Source organism: Meleagris gallopavo, chromosome 9 (genome assembly GCF_000146605.3).
Source record: "Meleagris gallopavo isolate NT-WF06-2002-E0010 breed Aviagen turkey brand Nicholas breeding stock chromosome 9, Turkey_5.1, whole genome shotgun sequence".
Taxonomy (NCBI): domain Eukaryota; kingdom Metazoa; phylum Chordata; class Aves; order Galliformes; family Phasianidae; genus Meleagris; species Meleagris gallopavo.
This window is the reverse complement of record NC_015019.2, coordinates 2,202,458-2,209,757: the sequence shown is the minus strand read 5'-3', so window position 1 is coordinate 2,209,757 and position 7,300 is coordinate 2,202,458. Positions and strand designations below refer to the sequence as shown.

General features: G+C 50.3%; 1 long non-coding RNA gene across 1 annotated transcript; it reads left to right on the top strand.

Annotated features, from left to right (window-relative positions):
* The first annotated feature begins 1,181 nt into the window (after nt 1–1,181).
* Nucleotides 1,182–5,385, top strand: LOC104912130. Its single transcript, XR_004160605.1, has 4 exons — nt 1,182–1,223; nt 1,324–1,390; nt 2,106–2,283; nt 3,041–5,385. It is a non-coding gene; the product is annotated as an uncharacterized LOC104912130 (long non-coding RNA).
* Nucleotides 5,386–7,300: the final 1,915 nt, after the last annotated feature.

Sequence of the window (7,300 nt, the reverse complement as noted above, 5' to 3'; positions counted from 1 at the left end):
ACATATTTTCTCTGTTATTCCATCCTGCTGGAAAAACAAAAGCTACTCAGCATGCACATTTATTAGCAATTAGTATCCGGGGCACTTGGGGCTCCTGGGACAAGCTCTGTACGAAGGCTTCCCACAGCCTCCCCCCGACTCAGCCCCGCTCCCCCCAGCCCCAGCTGCTGTCTGGGTAGAACATGAGCAGGGTGAGACCTGTTGGGCCGGTGCAGGACTGCCATGCTCTGGCCACACAGAGCCTCCAGGCTGTCCTTGTGCTCACCGGGCATCGATTTTGTCTTAATCAACAAATGAAGCTATTTCCCTTGTAAAAAGGAAAAGAAAGCAGAAAAGAACGTACAATGTGAACCCACCGGGATAGGGCTAAAACCCTTATTATGTTTACACATTTTATGGTTACATGCTTCATTTTTGCGTTCTAAGACGAGAGTTCAGTTTTGTTTTCCCCTCACACATAGAGCGATTCCATATAGATAAGCTTTATGCAGTGTCCTGAGAAACCCTTGTCTGGCAGAGGAAGCATTAGAACTCCAATCTCATATCTTGGCAAGGAATTAGGGGAAAAGAAGTGGTTTTCAGTAACTTTAGTTTAAATCTGCTATCTGAGAGTCACAAACAGAGCCGACGGCAGTGAGAGATCAGAGGCACGCTCAGGGTTTTCTGAATGGCTTTGGAGGTTCACGGTGATGGTAAAACTGAGCACTAGAAGGGAAGTACTTTTACAGACGGTGAAATGAAAACAGAAGAAATTAAAGCTGAGATCAACTTGTCACCACGTGTGAGAGCTGTAAGCACTGCGGTGCCCCGGGGCGGGCAGATCCCAGGGGCTGCTGCCATCAGCAGCACAGGGCTGCACCATGGCCCAGGTCCAACCGCAGGTGGGGTGGCCCTGACACATCACAGCCCCACCTCAGGTCCCCTTTTCTCTGCTGGAGCCACCGCATCCCCTCACCTCCCCTCACCCTCCCAGCCTTTGTCACTATGCAGCCCTGCGTGCTGCTGTATGGGAGCCATTAGGTCACAGCCTGAAGCAGTGATTGTGCACCTGGTGAAGGGGTGTAGCCAGCCCTACGAGCACAGGTGGAAGCAATACGTCTGTGGATACACCCAGAGTCCATCCCTCCTAACCTCATATAAGAGCTGATAGCGGCAAAGGAAGCATCTCTACACAGAGATTGCTTTCTTTGGAGTGTTTAGTGAGTCCTGATCCTTGGAAGAGAGTAATGGTCTCCTCCTTTATTCCTGGATTGTGACTGCTTCCATTCTTGGGTGATCTGAAGATGGTTTAAAGCATACGTCTTCTACTTTCTGTCTTTACAGCTGGTAATTCCAGTTTGCAGGTTGAGTTCTCCCTGTTGAAATCTGTGCTACCATGGAAAAGCCCAAGGTAAGAAAACGCTTCAGTTGGGCATTTGTTTATTTATTTTTATAAATGAACTAAAAGGTCTTTGATGGTGTGGCCCAGTGGGAACTCACTGCTCAGAGGAGGCCATGCCTGGGTTTCTTTTCCAGAAGAGGACTGGGGCTCAGTGCTGCTGCCCTCAGGGCAGAACCCACCTCTGTCCTCCACTCCCTGGTGTCTAGGGCCCCTGGCTCTGAGTGAGAGCATGGATCCAAAGGGCTGGACCTGTGCTGGGGAGCTCACAGCCCAGCTGGGTTTATGCTGCAGCTCCCCACCATCACCTTCCACACATTGCTACGGACAGTGTGAGGGTGGGACGGATTGCTGCCACTGCATCTGAGCCCTTTGAACATGACTGCTGGCTTTCAATCTGAAATTCTAGCTTCCAACCAAGTAAATAATTGTACATGTCACAGTTATTTACTGCCTCCAATAATTCTTTGCTGGCCCTTTTGGTTTGGACATAAGTGACTTTTTAATATATATTTCTCACGCTGGTGGCACATAATAAAGTAATCGTGTAATTACTCCAGCCATAAATTTGTCACCTTAGTAAGTAATTTTTATGACTTAGAACAAGAAAAGTGTGCCTCCTTTGCTGCAGTGATGTGGTTTGTGGTCACAGGCACTTTAAGGGGTGGGTTAGTTTGTGTCATTCTCTTGATTCAGGCACTTAGAATTTGTTTATACTTTGATCAAGCCTTTCCTCAGCTGCCTGCTCGGTGATATTCCAGTGCTTTGAGCAGTCCCTGCAAACCACAGGAGCCCATGTGGGAAGAGAGGATGGGAGCCCAGGGCACAGCACAGCCCCTTCAGCTGTCCCCGAGGGGCTGGGGTATCCCTCTGCCTTGCTGGGCAAAGGAGCATCAGAGTCACAGGTGGGTTCAGAGCAGTGTGAAATGGGAGCACAGCAGCCTCACCCCAAAGCAGAATTGCCCCTTCCCTGCTAGTGCTGGCTGGTGTTGTTTGCTCCTTCCTTAAAGAAGCACAGTGATGGAGATGCCAGCGTGGCTCTAGAGAAAACAAGCTGGAATTTCACTGTCTTCCCTGCTAGGAAGACTTCCCTTTCCTGTAGGATTTATGGCTCCTCCTGCCTCCCCCCACCCCTTCCCCTCCCAGCCCCCCAATGGCGGAGCTGTGGCCACATTTCCAGTTTGCAGAAAGCTCCAGCAGTTTGGAATTTGTTTAGACAGTGATACCTCTGACTTATGGAAGTGCTGCCAATAGCTCGCTTTTTAAAGAGCAGCCTTTCGTAGTGACCTCATTTCATTATGGTATTGTAACAAAATGCAGTTCAAGTGATGAAGTCACAAATGAAAGGAGAATATTAATGTTCATTTTGACAAATTAGATTGGAAACTTCCAGCTGTGCAGCACTGCTTCATTAGGACTATTTTTGTTTGATCTGTAAATTAAATTTTCCTGCCTGCAAAGATTTTATTTTGGATAAAATGGTGTTTTCCAGGAGGTAAACATTTCATTAGAATGTTCTTAATCACTTGAAGCCCTGCGTCAGCAAGGCTGATTTCAATGTCTTGATGTTAGGTGCAGGCTTGAGTGCTTCACGGCAGCAAAGCTGAAATCTTTAATTTCTTCCCATCCTTTTTTCCATCTCGACACGCCGTATCCCTGCAGTTCCAGGCATAGAGACCCAGTCTCACCGTGCTGCCAGTCCACATCTCAGGAGCTGGCAGTGTACGTTTGTTCCATCAGAAACTTTCCACGTGAAAGTGCCAGTGTGTTTGAGAAGAGTTGTGGTGCTGCTGATCTGCGGGCAAAGCAGTGCACACAGCAGGTATGTGATGTTCCCCAGTACAGCACCACTGGGCAGTGGCAGGGCTGATCTCTCACCCCCAAACTGTTGCACTTTGAGCAGAAGCTTTCAGATCTTTTCAGTTTTCACTTTGTCCTGGTGGAAAGCAGGATGCTGCTGGTAATGCCTGTATCGCATATCTGAATGTGCATTTCTTAGCCACCTCATGAAGACCTCTGACAAACGGGTCATGACCCTGCAGGGGATCTAATGGCCCATGGGGGAAAAATACTTCCCCGGGGTGGGTTTGCCATCAATTCCAGATGATTGCTGCAGAAGAGAGAAATCAGATAAGGGAAGTCTTTCCTTTTCCACCAGCACAGACTCCCTCGTTGCAGCAGAAGAGGCGTAATTGTTGCGCTGCTCCTGGAAGCAGCTCAGACAGCGATTCCTTGAAAGACAGGTTCACACATCTTGCCCTGTCATAGTCAGGGGCTCTTCCAGACAAACTAGTTGCTGCTGCTACTCAAGAAGCATGTTTTATTCATACCAAAGAGTGTTCTTTTGGCCGCGTCAACATCAAGCAAATGCAGCACAGAGTGGGCCAGTTGGGTTCATCCCAGGAAATCATTCATCTCCCTTAGGGAAGTGCTGTGCAATGCCCTTAAGCCCTCACTGATATTTAATGGTGCGAGCCTGAAGCTTAAGCACCATCCCCATGCTGAAGCTGCCTTGCTTCTGTCTTGCTTTGAGGAAACAATCGCTAGCGTCTGCAAAGGCTGAGGGGAAGGATTTGCTTAATGCAGCCCCAAGCCCCTGCCCTAATGGGTTGTTAATCCATAGCCAGTGCATCAGATTTGCCAGCTGACTCCCAGGGGTCCCCAACGTGCCTCCGTCCTCGAGACGTTTGCTGGCAGCTTGTGGTTTCCTGGCATCCCCCAGGGAAATGGAGTGGTGACTGTAATAATAGCCCCACACAGCCCCCTCCCTCCTGACCCAAAAGCAGTTGGCAGCCAAACTGATATGCACATTACTGGATTTATATGAAGTGCTGCTGAGCAAGAAAGATTTGAGGGGGTTTAACAGCTAGATGGGACTGAGAGATGATCTCAGTGCATTGGCTTGTGCTTGGAAGAAGGGTGAGAGCTTTAAAGTAACAGAGCAGAGCCCTGCAGGGAGGGGAGGTGCCTCTGTGCCCTGAGACAGCTGACAGGGCAGTGCCACTAGGGGTGGGACTACAGCTGCACGGGGTGGCTGAGTGTGCACTGTACAGAAGTGACATCAGATGACAAGGCTGCTGTTAAGTGATGTAAACTGCAGTGGGGATTATACCCGAATTCTGACAGGCGTGGATGAACTTGGTTGTTCTCTTGCATAGAGTCCCATCACTCTACAGCCTTAGAAAATGCAAGGGCATCCTAAAAATGGAAGAGAGCTTTATCTAACCATCAGGCTTGTAAGTGTTTGTGCCTGGAAAGTTATCTTGCTGTGGGACTTTTCTATCTCCTCAGCTGCTGTTTAGAGAGGACGCTCTGTGTTTATCTGCCCTCTAATCACAGGGTGAATGTCTGTGCATCAGCAGGCCCTGATAATGCTGGCGAGATGGCTTCACCCACAGGGACAGCGTGCTCTGCCTGCACATGCACTGCAGTGCTGACCAGAGGCACCTCCTGCTGTCAGCCAACACATCGCTCTGGCAGCAACCTCAAACTCATGGTGATACGCAGCTGCTCCCTTGGTCCTTCTGATATGAGCTGTGCAATTGTCCCCTCCCTGCTTTCCCACTTTGGGTTTGTTTCCCCAGGCTCCAGCTGTGCCAGCCTATTTCTGTCCAGCTCTTGTGGGCCTTCATAGATAAAGTCCATCGGCCTCATGGAGCTGGAGCTCTGTCCAGAGCATCTCAGCAAAGCAGCGCCTACCTGAAAGGCAGTTCAGGGTACCCGCTGATCCCCAACGGAGTGGTGGAGTCTTAAATCATGTTCATCAGGGGTGAGGAGCTGTGGGATTAACCCTTTTACTTGCTCCTCGCCCCCTTCAGACAGAAAAGCTTTTAATGGGTCAGCAGATTAAAAAAAGCAGCAGTGAAAACATTCCCTTATCTCCCCTGCCATGCCTGGTCTCTGTAATACAACTGATTCCTGCGATGTGCAGACCTACTCAAACAAGTTTATCTTCATTCAAGGAATAGTCATACAGTGAGATTGCAGTGTAATTACCTTCTCACAAACCCTAACTGGAAATCTTCACATCCAGTCATTAGCTTTAAGACAGGCAGACAGGCAATTATATATGAATAAATGACTGAGAAATGAATCTGGGAGACTCTTACCCCTGGTCCAAGCCCAGTTCACAGCTGTGGATGCAGAGTGAGCTGCCTGTCAGCTCTACCTGCACTCAGGAGGTTGCCCTTGGCTGTGGATGTCCTGAGGTCCCACAGGTGACCCCAGACCAACCTCCCTGTGATTCTGGCATGGGCAAATTACCTGCTCACCTCCATGGGCTGTGATGGACCTGGGTGACCCTGGCACAGCCCAGCCCAAGGCTCCCACACCTCCTCAGCATTTCACTCTTGGCTGAACTTCTCCTTCACCTCTTCCCTTCCTCTGTTTTCCCAGTAGGTTTATAAGCCTCCATGCTGAATGTGTGAAGTCTCCTAAACAGGTGAGCAATAAAACATACGAGACCTTGTGGCGGGGAAGTAGCAGCACTGCAGTCTGGTGGTTGGAGCATGCAGGCAGCACGCCAGGACACTCGAGGTCAATGCTTGGCTTTGCCATAAGCAGCTCAATGGCCTGGGAAAGGGGCAGAAGGCAGAGGGTTTCTCCAGGTGCTGAGCTTTTCCACAGCAGTCAGCTCTTTTGGAGGGTTTAGTGGTCACTAGGACCCATAGTGGCACAGAAAGCCCCAAGGACAACTAGGAATGGCTCTCCTTCCACCAGGGCCATCTACCTTCCTCTTCCTCAGTGCTCTATAAGACTGGAGCAGCACAGCTGGCTGCTTTCCAAGCCTTTCCCTGGGTGAGTTGCACTGAATACATTTCCCAGCCGTTCTCTTTGTGAGAGCTATTTTAACAAGCTAAATGCAACATTCCCCCTGCTCTCAGCCCCTCACAGAATCACCTCTTCTGAAGCTCTGCATTTAATTGTCCTCCAGTGGGTGCAGATGTCACTATCTACCTGCAGGAGAAAGGCCAGGCACACAGTGGCACTGCCATCCCCCCTGCAATACGAATTCAGGGAGTGCTGTCTGGTGCACACCAGGTCTGCATCCTTCTTCCCTCCCTCTATTTCACCATCAAGACAGATATTTTATCTTGTGTGATTATTTACTTAACGAAACACAGGTATTTGCAGCCCAGAGGGTATTCCCCACTGGGAGGCTGGAATAACAGTTTTGCACTGCACAGCACATCAGGCTCTGGGAGTAGTGACAGCATCCTTTGCAGGGGGAGATGGTGGTGTTGGGAGGAGGAGCCAAAGCAGCTGAAGAGGTTGTTTGATTGTTTCCTGGTTGTGAAAAAAGTCAGCTGGTTACAGGGAGAGGAGAGGAGGAGGGAGAAGGCAGGGAAGGTGGGGGGGAAGGGGCGGGTGGCCTGCTGATGATGGGAACGACACTTCTGGCACAAGCTTTCTACATATGGAAGCCTGGATTCCTGGCGAGCCATGGCTCGTGGGTGGCCAGGTCTCCCTTATCTCCCTGGGGAGGGCGCTTCCTGGATGCGGTGCCTCCTCCCACCCCCAAATAAAACAGCTACAACTCTCCCTTTGTCTTCAGCAAAGGCCTTGAATTAACGTCCTGTTATGATGCACAGGGGAAGGAGCCTCACCACATGCTCTCCTTCTCCATGCTCTGGAAAAGCAAGTTCATGCAGCGGTACGAAGCCCCAGATGGGTCTGAAGGGCTTTGACCAGAGCTCTGCTGACCCAGGGTGATCAGGGGAGGATGCTTCCCTATGCTCTCCATGGGCAGAGTCCCTTCCTCAGCCCTGGCAGCAGCTGAGCCCAGGCAGGAGGCACTCTTTTTCCCAGACTGTGGGGAGCTGAGAACCAGATGTTGATGGCGCATACCCTCTGTGCGTAGCCCTCACAAAAAGGCAGCACAGGATATGGGTCTATGGAGCACCTGAGGGAAAGGGATGATTC